General features: G+C 47.6%; 1 protein-coding gene across 3 annotated transcripts in view; it reads left to right on the forward strand.

The window, feature by feature from the left end:
- Positions 1 to 8,310: 8,310 nt before the first annotated feature.
- Positions 8,311 to 15,478, forward strand: part of PNOC (prepronociceptin) — a 24,291-nt gene continuing 17,123 nt past the window's right edge. For 2 of the 3 annotated variants that reach the window (XM_031030042.2, XM_006735120.3), the window contains exon 1: positions 8,758 to 8,841. The gene's annotated coding sequence lies outside the window, so the exon portion shown is untranslated. Of the gene's footprint in view, positions 8,561 to 8,757; positions 8,842 to 15,478 lie in introns of those variants that run through there. The other variant, XM_031030043.2, reaches the window with a different exon arrangement.

Here is a 15,478-nt window from a genome sequence, read left to right on the forward strand (position 1 = left end):
TCAGTAGTTTTGAGAGAGTTGAAAGCTACATGTGAATTTTCAGTTCCACAAAGGGGGATGGCTGGCACCCCCTAGTCCCCACATTGTTCAAGGGTCAACTGTACATCCTTTTTAGTTCTTGCAGCTCATCTTCCAAGCTAGACTGAGAGCTCTTTGGGTGCTGGGATTTTTATTATATTTCATTCAGTCTCTTGCCTATTAATATGTTCCTTGTGTGTATCAACAAATAACTGGTGCTGTGGTTGAGCTCAGAGTCCTTGGCACTGTGCTCAATTAGAGAGAAATAGGAGAGAATATAAATTGCTTCCCTCAGGTGGTTTACAGTCCTTCTGGACAGGCAAGATGTGAACCGCCGCCCCCACCCCCACAGAGAACAGGGAGGAGGAGGGATACACACTATGAAACACAAACTGCAAACCTGAATATAAGCAACTGTCCAGAAAAGTGCTATGGAAGTTCAAGAAAGGAAAAGGCCAATTTTTAATTAGTTATAAGAGCTAGTGGTACTTGAGGGGTACCTGGGTGGCTCAGTCAGTTGAGCGTCCAGCCTCCGACTCTTGATTTTGGTTCAGGTCATGATTTCAGGGTCCCGGGATTGAGCCTACAGTTGGAGGAGTCGGGCTCCGCACTCAGTGGGGAGTCTGTCTGAGGATTCTCCCTCTGCCGCCTCTCCGCTCTCGCTCTTTCTCTCTTTTTCTCTCTCAAATAAACTTTTTTTTAAAAGAGGTAGTTGTACTTGAGATGGTCCTGAGGGATAATCATTATATTTTGTATTGGTGAGGTAACTTAGAGTTTTCAAAGCCCCTTCATTTACATTAACAGTATAAATTTCACAGAAACGTTGTTAAGTATTACTATGCCCATTTTAAAGAGTGGGAGTACAAGGTCTTGGAAGCAGGCGTGACTTGGCCAAAGTCATAATGGCAGAAAAGGGACTAAGCTGGGACTCAAACCCAGGTCTTTAGAGTCCAAAGGGCTGGGCAGTGCCCCTCCACTATCTTCTAACCTTATCACTCTTTGCCTTTAAATTAGAATTTTAGAGCAAGTGATCGAAGCAGAATGAAAATACCATTTAGAAAATATTAGGGGGAGACAAACCATGAGAAGCTATGGACTCTGAGAAACAAACTGAGGGTTTTAGAGGGGATGGGGTGGGGGGATGGGTTAGCCCGGTAGAAAATATTATGCAAGCTGCTGTATATAGGATAGACTGAAGAGAGAGGGAGAGCTGGGGCTCTGACAAATGGCAGTAAAGAGGAAATGATTATACTCGATAACACCCTGAACACAAAGGATGGAGAAAGAGCAAGAAGGAAGACCACTCAGGTTATAACACTGGGTGGCTGTGAGAATGTTATTGTTGACCCTGGAAATCTGGGCAGGGGCTAGTTAATGGAGATATGATAATATCCTTAGGGGCACTGAGGTGACATCTGAGTACCAACCTCCTGAAAGTACTAGAAATATGGTGCCCGAAGCTCAAGGGGAGATCTGGGTTGGAGGGGGACCTAAGAGTTCCCCCACGGAGTGGAGCTGTGGAAGGAAATGAGCTCACATATGAAGCTTGTGCCTAATCAATCCAACAGAGAAACAAGGTGGAGAGGGGTTGTGTCCACAATGTAGAACATTCGCTTATTTATGGGGAGTTAATGGAACGCAAGGCTGCTGGAGCCACCCTTGGCATTCAGATACTGACCCACAGAGAAGAACGGCACCATCCTACAAACTTCTCAGGAACCATGATCCAAAGTGTCTGAAGTGGCTAGATGCCTTCTTACTCTGAGCGTGGCCTGTCTGAGTTTGCTCTGCTCTTCACATCCCAACTGTTAGGATACGCACTCCAGCAGTGCAGAGACTCTTAAGACCTTAGCCGTAAAAACTGCCTGGGTGTTCCAGGCACATGGGGACGTGGCAAAGCAGGATGGACATTGTCAGCTTGGTGTCTGGGGATACCAGTGCCCGGGCCTGGAGGCTAGAGGATGGGAGGAACCCACTGTGCTCACTAGTCACCCACCAACCCATAGCGATCTTTAGTTCCCTTTCTGGGTTTTTATCCCCATTATCTGATGGGCACAGTATCATTTTCCCCCTGTGATAGGCTGAATCAGGCTCTCCCCACCAAGAAAAAAAAATTTGTATGTTGAAGTCCTAACCCCCAGTACTTCAGAATGTGGCTGTATTTGGAGATCGGGTCTTTCCAGAGGTGATTAAGGTTAAATAAAGTCACTAGGACGGGCCCTAATCCAATAGGGCTGGTGTCCTTACAAGAAGAGGACATTAGGACACAGACACACACAGAGGGAAGACCATGGAGGACACAGGGAGGAAACGGCCACCTGCAAGCTGAGAGAGGGCTCGGGAGGAACCAACTCCGCTGACACCTCGATTTTAGATTTCCAGCTTCCAGAACTGTGAAAAAATAAGTGTCTGTTGCTGAAGCCCCTCCCCCCCCCAGTCCGTGGCACTTTGCTATGGCAGCCTGAGCAGACTGCTATCCCCCAATCCTCATACTCAGCCTTATTGAAGCCCTGCTTTCACTTTTTTCACTCAGATCCTGTTAGTGATCCTCAGCATCTTAATTAACATTTCATTCAAAAAAGAAGATAAACCTCAAGGCATCTTTCCCTCCTCACTTGACCTTCTCTTTAACCTCCAGTCTAATCTACAATTAGTACCTTATTGTATGCACTGTCCAGGCCACCATTCATTAGTATATGTCTTGTCCCCCAGGACAGCTCTTGACGGCAAGGACACCTACAGCCAGGTCCTTCTCTTATTCTCACCTCACCGAACACAGCATTCAGCTGGGTACTCTGGGTAGTCCAACCTATGCTTGTGAAGGTATAATTGGTTGTTTGCCTTGAAATTATATTTGACTAACTCTTCATTTAAAACTTACCTCTTACTGATCACTAAAATTCAACTTTCCCTCAATAGCTCAAAAGCCCATTCATGGATTGGAAGCAAAGTTGTGGAGAAATACGAGTGCCTCTTTATTTTAAAAATCCGTTTGTCCAGGGGCACCTGGATGATGCAGCCGGTTAAGCATCCAACTCTTGGTTTTGGCTCAGTCGTGATCTCAGGGTCGTGAGATTGAGCCCTGTGTCTGGCTCCATGCTCAGCAAAGAGTCTGCTTAAGTTTCACTCCCCCTCTCCCTCTGCTCCTCCCACCCCTCTCTCAAATAAATAAATTTTAAAAATCCATTTGTCCATAGCACCATTTTTCTAGATGTGTCTCCTAAGGGAAAAGAAACAAAAGCAAAAATAAACCAAAAAAAAAAAAAAAACACCAAAATACAAAGCTTTGGCACAAGGGAAATCATCAACAAATGAAAAGGCAACCTATTGAATGGGAGAAGATATTTGCAAATGATATATCCAATAAGGGGTTAGTATCCAAAGTATATAAAGAACTTATACAACTCAACACCAAAAAATGATAATAATAATCCAGTTAAAAATAGAGAACCTGGGGGTGCCTGGGTGGCTCAGTCATTGGGCGTCTGCCTTCGGCTCAGGTCATGATCCCAGGGTCCTGGGATCGAGCCCCACATCGGGCTCCCTGCTCAGCAGAGAGCCTGCTTCTCCCTCTCCCACTCCCCCTGCTTGTGTTCCTTCTCTCGCTGTCTCTCTGTCAAAATAAATAAATAAAATCTTAAAAAAAAAAAATAGAGAGAACCTGAATAGACAGTTTTCCAAAGAAGACTGATGGCCAACAGACACATGAAAAGATGCTCAATATCACTAATCATCAGGGAAATGCATTCAAAACCACAATGAGATACCACCTTACGCTTAACAGAATGAATGGAATCAAAAAGATGAGAAATAACAAGGTTGGTGAGGATGTGTAGAAAAAAGGAACCCACATTGGTGGGAATGCAAACTGGTACAGTCACTGTGGAGAAAAACAGAGTTTCCTCAGAAAATTAAAAATAGAATTGCCCTATGATTCAGTAATTCCACTACTGAGTATTTACCCAAAGAAAACAAAAACACTAATTCAAAAATGTATATGCACCCTATGTTTATTTGAGGCATTATTTACCATAGTCAAGATATGGAAGCAACCCAAGTGTCCATCCATAGATGAACGGTTAAAGAAGATGTGGGATTTATATACACTGGAATATTACTCAGCCACAAAAAAGAATGAGATCTTGCCATTTGCAACAACATGAGTGGACCTAGAGGGTATTATGCTAAGTGAAATAAGCCAGACAGAGAAAGACAAATACCATATGATTTCACTTATAAGTGGAATCTTTAAAAAAAAATGAATAAACTAACAAAAAGCAGAAACAGACCTATAAATACAGGGAACAAACTGGTGGTTGCCAGAGAGGAGGGGAGTGGGGGGATGGGCAAATGGGTGAAGGGGAGTGGGAGGTATAGACTTCTAGTTACAGAATGAATAAGTCTTGGGGATGAAAAGTACAGCACAGGGAATATAGTCAATGGTGTTGTCATAGACAGACGCTAGCTACACTGTAAGCCCAGCATATCGTACAGAGTTGTTGAATCACTGTGTGAAACTAATGTAACATTGTGTGTCAACTGTACTTTAATTAAAAAAAAAAGAAAAACGTAGACTTAATAAATTTCTGTGTAGCAATGGGGACACTGTTTTTCTCTTTAAAAAAAAAAAATTAATTAAATAAATAAAAGTCTGTTTGTGTCCAGATTGGAGGTGTTTTAAAATGTGAAGAGGGAAATAAGAAGCAGCTTTTCCAGCTGGGACCCTGCTCGCGTGGTTACTAAGGAGACCAATTGGCTGTAGGTGCTGTAACTAATCAGTAAATTCTGAGCGGCCAAATACCTGATGGTGACAGGCTGTTTACTATGAGAGGGGAAAATTGCTGGCGGGGGGCATGGGGGGAGCTCCAGGAGTTCAGTGTGGGAGCCCAGCTCCGACTGCCTTCTTCCCCTCATGCTCCCTCTACTGAAATCTTCTGGTGGCTGTTTTAAGAGCTTCTAAGGCTGCCTCAAAACTTACCCATATGAACGGAATGGAGTCTAATTCTTGCATCCACCTTAGCTTGGGTGTCTGTCTTGCCAGAGGATAGCAAGCTGGCATGAGCGGAAGGGAACAACTCTGGCCTCCTAATCACTAGAAATAGGCTCTGTCACCTCTCCTCTCCAACGATGTTAATTCATGCATACTGTCAGAAGAACAGAGGGCAGCTTGCTTCCCTAGGAGCAGTTATCACACCTGAGGGAAGCCCATGGGCCTGCAGGTGCCGTGATTCGGGGGCAAAGTGCTCAGGAGAAAGCCTTTACGTGATTGCAAGGACCACGAATTTGCACCCTTTCTAATTCGCTCTGGCTTTCCCAAGAGGCAAGGTTCTTATATCCCCCACACAGCAACAGTTGTAAAGTCTCTCCCTAGATTCATCCCTGCCCTTCCCCTCCATGCCTTAGAGGAGACAGCCTATCAGAATATGTAGCTTCATTGAACCCAAATAGAACTCCCAGGTCAATTTGTTCAACTCTTTCATTTGGTAAATGAGGACAGAAAAGTTCAGAGAAGTTGTGACTTTTCACCCTTGCTTTGTCTTTCCCTCCACTGCACGGGGAGCACAGCACCCGGCTACCAAACACTCTGGGAATGACTAGGTGCTCAAAGGCAGGTATATCATTTCAGATGATTTCCTTACTGGATGTAACAAAAAATTCAAACCAGCAGCTTAAACAAAACATGGTAGATTAAAGTTATCAACGGCTCAGGGGCGCCTGGGTGCCCCAGTCCGTTACGCGTCTGCCTTCAGCTCAGGTCCTGACCCCAGGATCCAGGGATGGAACCCTGTGTTGGGCTCCCTGCTCAGCAGGGAGTCTGCTTCTCCCTTTCCCTCTGCCCCTCCCCCCAGCTTGTGCTCGCTTTCTCCCTTTCTCTCTCAAATAAAATCTTTAAAAATAATAAAGTTATCAATGGCTCCAGTGAACAGCCCCTGTAGAACCACCCCTCTGTCCTGGGACTTTGTAGTCTCCACCCACCCTGGCTCTGGACTGCCCTTGTGACTGCCTTGAGCCAGTAAATGTGGCAAAAGCAATGGGACGCCAGCTCTGAGCTTGGGCCTCAAAGGATACTACCTTGTTTCCTCGCTTGACTGAACTTGCTGGGGCTTGCCCCTCAGCCTTGCTGGGAGACCATGCCAGACCAGCCTGTTGAAGGGATACCAGAGACATGTGAAGGCGAAGGATAAGACCCATGGAGAACCAAGGTGCCCCCCGCTGACAGCAGCAACTTCTTGAAGCCAACACGCAGCTGACTGCAGATCGACGAGGAAGCCAAACTGAGCCAAAAGAATCACCTTCCTGACCCCGGCCTAAATTGCCAATTTGCAGTCTCACGAGCCAAATAAAGGATTTGTTGTTCAAGCCTCTGGCTTTGGTGTGGCTTGTTATGTAGCAACAGCTAACTGAACCCTGATATTTGAAATAGATATGAGGGTTTTCTCTTTAAAAAAAAAAGTTGGAGGTTGGACATCCAGGATTGGCATGGCAGCTCCATACTTATGAGGGACCCAGAATCATTCTGTTTTTATGCTTCATCATCTTTAGTCCATGGCTTTCAGCCTCAAAATTGTCTTATGACCCAAGATAGCTAGTAGAGCTCCAGCCATTACATTCCTGTTCCAGGCAGACAGGAAGGAGGACAAAGAAGAGGCGTCTTCTAATTGAATTGGCCCCCTTTAGAAGATCTTTCCTGGAAGTCCCACCCAATGACTAGCAGCTTGATTCTCACGGGCTACCTTTAGCTGCAAGGAAGGCTGCGAAATGGAGCCTTTTAGCAGAACACGTTGCCACCGAGGGAACTGTTTAGTAAGGAAGGACAATTGGGAAGGCAGTCCAGAATATCTGCCCCAGCGTGTGTGAAAACAAGCTCCAGGCCTAGGATCCCCACATACATCAGGATGCAAAACTGACCACATGTCATGCTAATTTCTGAGTTCACAATGGTGCCTTTGACCTGTAATAACAAAGTGTAAGCTTTGGGCAATCAAGGTCTAAGTGGAAAATCATGGGTGTGTTGGTCTCCTTTTTTTAAGATTTTATTTATTTATTTGAGAGAGAGAATGAGATAGAGAGCATGAGAGGGGGGAGGGTCAGAGAGAGAGGCAGACTCCCCGCTGAGCAGGGAGCCCAACGTGGGACTCGATCCCGGGACTCCAGGATCATGACCTGAGCCAAAGGCAGTCGCTTAACCAACTGAGACACCCAGGCGCCCGTGTTGGTCTCCTTTTGCTGTGAATACAGATGGGAGGGAAGTTTTATTCTTAGAACTTGTGGCTCTTCACTTGAGGCAGGTGCTTACTTGCTTGCTTTCTATTTTTTTTATTGAGATGTAATTTACATAACATAAAATTCACTATTTAAAGGATATAATTCAGTGGTTTTTAGTATATCCACTATGTTGTGCAACCCTCAGCACTAATTCCAGAACATTTCCATCACCTCCCCCTCCCAGAAAAAACAAACAAACAAACAAAAAAACCCCATGCCATTAGCAGGCAAAGCAGATGCTTTCTTTCATCCTTCCCCGCCGTTCTCAGGTCCATGAGAGAGCCAGACTTGCCACACGAGAGGGTACTTGAACTCCTTGCATGACATAGACGCAAACCTTGGGATTCTGGAATATTTTTACATCTTCTTGGGAGAGCCGAGGAGGAGGAGGTCATGTTGCAATTTGCCTAGGGCAAAGAAAGGAGGGGTCCACAAGGATGCTGGGGATCTAAACATTGCCTGCCTGGGCTGACCGTGAACTACCTCCCCACGGGGAAGGGAAGGGGGGTCCGCCCTGAGCGGCAAGGGCATTGTCAACAGCTTCTGAGACTCCAAGGCACGCGGGGGGGGGGGGGCAGGGGGGTGACATCTTAAGGTTCAGCAACAGCTTTGGAAGTACTCTGTTGTGACACTAGATGTTGACAGGGGATTTTTAGATTCGGTGGGTATTATCTAATGTGAGAATGATGAAGGGGATGCGGAACTCATTTATTAAAGGTCTCCTATGTTCCAAATACAAACAGAATCTCGTTTTTCTACTCACAACGGTCCTGGGAGGTATCATACCCATTTTACAGGAGGAGGACCCGAGGTTCCCCGAGAGAAGTAACTTGCTCTGACAGGTGAGAGCCAGAATTTCAGACACTTCCTTCTGAGTGTAAAGGCTCAGCGTTTTACATCGTGTCGTGCTGTGGGCGCCTGTGAAAATGCCTCCTGACGTGACCCAGGGCAGGTAAGAGCCTCTCCCTTGAGGGGCCTAGTTGTTGCTGCCTGTGGGGCAGGGACAGTAGAGGGGGCTTGGCTTAGCTCAGCTCTGGGCTTCTCTGTGCCGGTGGGAGCTTGGCGTGAGATCCCCCTCCTTCTGCCCTCTTCCTATTCTTTACTCCTCAGGCAAAAAAGGTTGTTCAAGGAGACTCCAGGATTGGGGTCTGCCTCATCACTGTCACCAGGGGCCTTTTTTTTTCTGACTGATTTGCCAGAGCTCCCCATCAGTCCTTGCTGTGCCTCTGGAAGCAAAGGGAAGGCAGCTGTGGGATCCTGGCTGAACAGAGTCCAGGTAAAGCAGTCTCGAGAATGGATGGATGGGGGGTGGGTTGGGGTGTCACAGGTCTGAGCACAGAGCCAGGGTGGGGGGCGGCAGGGAGCAGCCAGGGAGCATTGTAGGTTCTGCTGCTCGCTTGATTAAGGGGGTCAGCGTGTGGATGTGTCATCGAGGTGGGCAGGGAAGGGGAGGGCTGTGCGTGGGGTGGGGGGGAGGATATATATATATGCTGGTGTGGCTGATACGGCGGAACCGAGCCTCACATCCGAAGGAGCCAGGCTACTGACAGCTCCCAGGTAGGCAACTGCATGCGAACCCCAGCCCCAAGACAAACAGCTGGGAGCCCGGGGAAGGAGCGCAACAGCCGGGGGCTCTCTCCTCACCCTCTCTCCTTTGTCCAGGGTGGATGCTGCTGGCCTCCCGGAAAATTATTTCTCCATTCGTCTCACTTTCAGTGCTCAGATAGGGGGTGGGAGGGGAGGGCTGAGGTTTTTATCCTGAAGAGAGATGCAGAAGAAAAAATAGCTGAACTTGGAAATGAGGAAAAGTTTTGATTCCCCAGATGTGGCCCCGACTATGTCGTTTTTATCTGCTGAGAAAAGGTGGATGCAGGAGTGAGATTAGGTGAGAAGCAGGCACTGGGGCAGGGGGCTCGCCTTTCAGGGCACCCTTGTGAGCGAGTCCTCTATGTGGCTGACTTCCTTTCTTTCCTTCCCTCGGAGTGCATTCAGGCTGGTTTTCAACATACCATCGAACTTGATTTGGATTTGGGTTTTTCCGTCCTGAGGGAACCCTTCTCCCTTATGCACTGAAGAGAAATTGCTAGTAATGATGTGGGGGAAAGTGGGAACCGGGGCGTTGTGCTCAACCAGTACAGTGCTGAACGCGGCCGCTGTGTGTGCGATCCACGTAGATTTCTGCAGGGATGACCTTGGACTCCCAGACCCTGAATTAAGGGGTGGTTTCTTCTCTTTCTCTGCATGTTTCTCCTCCTGCCCATCTCTCCCACTTAACGGTCTCTGCTAAGTCCTGCTGAATATGACGTTCAGAAGTCCTCCAAACTCTTGCTCTTTCTCAGCTTCCTTTTCTGTCTCCTTTGTGCGTCTCTCTCTCCCTCTCTCCCTCTCTCTCTCACACACACACACCCTCTCTCTCTCTGCATGTCTCCATTCCCCTCCCTTCATTACCCATCCCTTCCTCTGCCCATCTCACTCTGAACATGGGTAAGTTCTGGGGGAATTTCAAGTAAAGCAGGATGATTCGGGAAATGGACTATTTAAAGCAAGCTGCTTTGGACTTGAATACCCTGATCCTGGGCTTAAACATCTGTGTTTCGCTTCCTCGAGCAGCCCATAATTGCCCCAATTATAACCAATAACATTGTTCGGCAGACTTAACAAAAGCTGAGCTTTGCATGGCATTTGCCAGCAAGCCTAAGCCAGAGTTTTCCACATAGATGGGGGGAAAGTAACTGCCTGGCTTCTTATCAAAGCTTCCCGAAGACATTGCTGCCCTTTCTCACTGCCTGTGGTGGCGGCTGTGTGCACACTCCTCCTTCACATTTATAAAGTGAGGCCGGGGAATATTCAGTACACCCCCACTGATGCTGTGATACCTTGAGCAGAAAGGATCGGTGTTCCTTTGGGCTTGCTGAGTCCTCTGCAGCGCGGTGCCTGGAAGGACTGTCCTCCACCACCACCTCGGTGAAAGGAACGGCTTCCCCCGGGCCACGGGCGCTGCCCCGTCGAGGGCTCTATGCTGCAGCCTGGGGATTGCGGGTGCGGTTCTGTTCTCCACGAGGCGGCAGCCCCTGCTCTATCAGCCGAAGGCTGAGGGTTCTCGGGGATTTAGAGAATGCAGGAGATTCTGCATTGTCAACGAAGGGAGTAATTGCAGGATTAGGCGCAAACCCGTGCTCTCTGGAGCTGATGACAGGAGTGGTCACAAAGCCATTCCGTATTCAATCCATCAGGTATTTATCATCTACACTCCACCAGGCAGGGGAGGTGGTGGGGCGGGGGGGCCTCTGGTGGATTCAACAGAGATGATGATAACAGCCCTGTACGTTCATACAACGTTTACATCTTCACGCTTTCGCACCATTATCCCCAGCAACCGCCCAGTGAGCTGGAGTCATTGTCTCTGCGTTGCAGTTGGTGAAACTGAAGCTGAGAGCTCAGCTACACGCCGTGTCCGGGACTGAACTGGACTGGGCCCTGGGAGGACTGAGTCCAGCCTTCCTGGCTTCGGCACACCACCCCCTCGGGGCCAAGGGTGCTCAGCAATTAATGGGGGCGAAGAGTGGGACAACACAAACACAGGGAAACAATTAGAGGACAATGCAAGGCCGGCTGTAATTAAGTCCTAAATTGCACGGTCCGGACAACGAGTGCTGAAGGAATTTGGAAGAAGAGGCACTTGCTCCCGAGATTCCAGGGATTCGAACTGGGCAGGCAAGGAGGTGGAATTTGGACAGGTTTTGAGGGCTTCGGGGATGGAGGTGGCAGCCAGGGCAAAGCCACAGAAGGAGGGCAAGGGAATTACCCTTGATTGAAACCTATGTGTCAGGAAGTGAACTAAACTAGTCTACATGCTTACTGCCCGCTAACACGCCCCCAACACACACACGCTGTAGGGATGTGAGGTTTAGGGTGAGTGTTCTATGCTCTTATCAACAGGGTTCAGTGAGCGCCCCCCATAGCCCCACAGCTCCTGAAGCCCATGATGGAAACTTTGCAACTGCATGGGGAAAGGGGGGAGCTGCTCATCAGGCATCATAGGGAGGGGATGGACCCTTCTCAGAAAACCGGAGTCCTCCCGACAGCATCTTGCTGTGGTTTCAATGGCTGAGAGCTCATTAAGCAAACTGGATTTTCTCAACATATTTCAATGCCTGCAGGTGCTCCCACCTTCTACCATGAGGGTTTCCTACTAACCACAAACCTTGAGATTCGGGGCACGTCAACTTTGGGGGTGAGCTGATTTTCTGGGCATCTCCCTAGATAGGCTCCAATCACGTTCAGTCTTGACTTTCTGTGATCTTGTGGTTTTTCAACTATTAGCTGCTACCTCAGCATTGCAGAAACAAGGCCTTCCAAGCTCTGAAGGGCCCGGCTTGGCAGATGAAGTGTAAAGCTTGCTCCCGAGGAGTCTAAGTCTTGCCGAAAATGTCAGTGAATCACCATACAGCCAAAGCTCAGAGCCAAGCTCCCCTCTTCCCACACTCGTCCTGTGCTCCCTCCCCACCCCCTTCCCCATTCATCATTTCATTCATTTAGCCCAAGAAACATGTGTGACATTTGTGGTTGGAGCCTCGTAGAGCTCTGCTCCGTAGGAACTCGCATCCGTGCAGCTGAACACTAACGAGTTTAGGCCAGTGGTCTCCCAAAGGGGCCTCGGTGCCCCCGCACTCCACTGGCGTTATTTCTTGTTATCTTTCTTAATTGGCACTTTAGTGGGTTTTATTTATTTATTTTTTTTAAAGATTTTATTTATTTTTTAGAGAGCGAGCGAGAGAGAAACAGCATGAGAGGGGAGAGGGTCAGAGGGAGAAGCAGGCTCCCCGCTGAGCCGGGAGCCCGATGTGGGACTCGATCCCAGGACCCTGGGATCATGACCTGAGCCGAAGGCAGACGCTTAACCATCTGAGCCACCCAGGCGCCCACTTTAGTGGGTTTTAGAATGTATATAACTTATTAGTCAATTGGGAACGGGTGCTCAGAGCTCTTTGCTGGAGGTATAAGGCTAAAGAAGTCTGAAGGTTGTTGGTCTCGATTCCTTGCTCTTTGGCTTATATGTATTTTCTAATCTTTTCGAAAGAACATTCAGTGATTTTAATATAAAATTAAATGAAAAATTTTTAAAAATCCATTTAAGTCATTTTGACAGCCTATCCGGAATCGTGGGCCAGAACCGGGAAGATCAAAGTTCAGAGTGACACCTTCCCAGCTTTGTGGCGGGGGTAATAGGAGTTGTCTGTTGTCCTCTCCAGGCCCTCCCGAGCCCGGCCGGGCTGTTCAGCCCCTGTCCTATTGCCCTGAAGCCACTTCCTCATGAAACCCTCTTCATCCCCCCTCCTTCCCTCCTCCCTTCTTGCTTCCCCTTCCCAGGAGAGCACAGATACCTGGCCACTTATAAAATAAGAACTACTAGCCATCTAACCCTGCTGCCTCTTTCTGGAGAAGGGGAAACTGAGGCCCAGAGAAGAAAGGGCCTTGCTCCAGATCCCACAGGTAGAGACAGAGCTGAGGCTGGAGCCCAGCACTCTCTCGTTTCTAAGCACAGGACTCTGGCTCATTCCTTGCTCGCCAGCACCAGCCACACTTGGTCTGTGTGTGGTGGGGGGGTGGGGGGGGGACATGCTTTGTCCTCCACCTCCTCTATGCTCACTCCCTCCTTCCAGGTGGAAATTTAGAGCAGAAGGAGGACCTTTTTGAATGTAAGTGAGAGGAGGAAAAGCCACTAAAGAGGCGTTCCTCGATAATAGCTGGTGAACGAGCAAACTCCGATGTAGGAGTCCTGTGGACAATGGGTCAAAGACATGAGGCGTATAGAAGACAAACCCCTGTGCCTGTGGGCAATGAAAAATTCCTCTATGAAGGAGAGGCAACAATAAGGACGTTGCAATCAGAGAGGGGGAGCCCAGAGTTCTAGATAAAAGGGGGTCCTTAGAATGAACTCACCTACACAGAGACAGACAGCTACAGAGATCCCTGAGTGACCTAGTGAGAGCAGGAGCTTGGAAATCAGATGGGCTTGAGGCTCCCCTCTGCCACTCCGAGTTCTTTCTCCTCTTCAAGTCTCTGTCTTCTCAACTGTAAAATGGGGATAATAGCACTTACCCCATAGGATGGATGCTTACAAAGCAATTAGCACAGCGCCTGGCACATCGTATTCTAAATATAAGAGTAAGGTGATGACTGCCAACGACAAATAGAGATTGGCCCAATGAGATTCCACCAGAATTGGCCAACCCTTCCGAAGCAGAAGCAGTATATAGACTTTATGGTTTCCCAGAACACACAGTTTGACGTCAACACATCAGAGTTTAAGTCCTGGCTCTGCTATTTATAAGCTGGATGATCTTAGGCAGTTGCTTAACCCCTATGAACTTACGTTCCTCTCAAAAAGATATTATTAACCCTCGGTTCTAGTGTTGTATATGAATATAAAAATCTTTTGTAACTTGTAAAGAACAATATCTACACAGGTGGCTGATGAAAAGCACAGAGACGTCCGTGCCTCTAGCAGGAAGGCTGCCCCTCCCCCCTTCTCCACTACAAGCACCAAAATTACAGGCTTTCTCAGAGGTCATAAGACAAAACTCAATTAACTTTTAGCTTCATACGTAATCCTCCAAACAGATAAGCAACTAATTATATTGCCCTAGGAAGCAAGATTACATGCAAATAGATTAAGGCTAAAACACAGTGGTATTTTATTTTCATAAGCAACAAGGCACAATTAAATTTATGAGGTGTCATTACCGAAATAAGAGGTAATTAAGCATTTCTTTATTCGATAAGAGATGTCCAGATTATAGCAGCACCACATGGAAGTGTTAACCGAGCTTGGTTCACCAAGCGAAATTCAAGCCAGATAAAATCCAAACGTATTTTGGACAGTTTTATTTACTGATGCTCAATATTGCAATAAACAACCACCACCACCTGTCATGATCCCCATTTTGCAGTTGAGAAGACAAACACTCTCAGGTAAAATAACTCACCCAGAGTCACACAAAGGGTAAAGATTAAATATAAATATACCCCATGAATTAATTAATTACCCACCTTCACCTTACTTGGCATTAATTTATACACAGAGCTATAAAAAACAGCACATCGATGTTGTTGAGAATTTCTTAAAAATGAAAAACTTCTATTGAGTTTCCAGTTCAAAATCTACCTTAACCTAGGACACAATGGTACTAGGTGTTGTGAGGAGTACCAAAAAGTACAAAATATGGCCCCCTCTGTAAGGATAATTAGATTTATTTTGAGCTTTCACTTATATTGGTCTCACTGAAATATCACAACCTTGGAGATGGGCCTGCGTCAGTCCCACTTTAAGGATTCTTGGAATTGCAGAGAATAAATAGTTTTGTGTACAGATGGGTTTTAAATAATAGGTGGAGTCACTTGTTCAGAGTGAGGGGTGGGGGGACATCGAGGGTAGGGAGGTTGGAGCCTGGAAGAGAGGTGTCCCGTGGACTCACCGGGAGGGCCAAGGTAACGCCACGTAGACTCGAGAAGGTTTGCCAAGTGCCAAACCAAGGGTGGCTCACATTTTATATGCGGGAAGGCTATCAGACACATTTTTTTTTTTTTAAGATTTTATTTATTTATTTATTAGAGAGCGAGCGAGAGAGAAACAGCATGAGAGGGGGGAGGGTCAGAGGGAGAAGCAGACTCCCCGCCGAGCCGGAAGCCCGATGTGGGGCTCCATCCCGGGACTCCAGGATCATGACCTGAGCCGAAGGCAGTCGCTCAACCGACTGCGCCACCCAGGCGCCCCGGCTATCAGACACATTTTACATGCTAAATGTCCCAGGGGCTCATCTTCTTTCTTCACCTCACTCTAAAAACCCATTTACCCAGAATTTGAGATAACAAACATCAGTCAATCCACCAGGCATTTCCTGAATGTGCAAGTAGCCGCGGTTAATGAGGTTCATGAAAAACCTCAGCCGGAGAGCATTTCATTAACTGCTGTCACAACTTATCAGCTCAGCCTATGCAAACATTCCGAATCGCAGCTGTGCATCAGGAAGGACCCGGTCCCTCTTCGCCTGCCCTTCCCTCTCCTCTATGACATACAGGCACTGCCATCCTGTGGCCAGAGACGGCACGGCCCCGCCATTCTGGACAAACTCTGCAAAAATGTATCCCAACCAGAAGGACTGAAATTGAGTGGAATAAGAAATGGAAAGGC

Source organism: Leptonychotes weddellii, chromosome 2 (assembly GCF_054177405.1).
Source record: "Leptonychotes weddellii isolate Sample4059 chromosome 2, ASM5417740v2, whole genome shotgun sequence".
Taxonomy (NCBI): domain Eukaryota; kingdom Metazoa; phylum Chordata; class Mammalia; order Carnivora; family Phocidae; genus Leptonychotes; species Leptonychotes weddellii.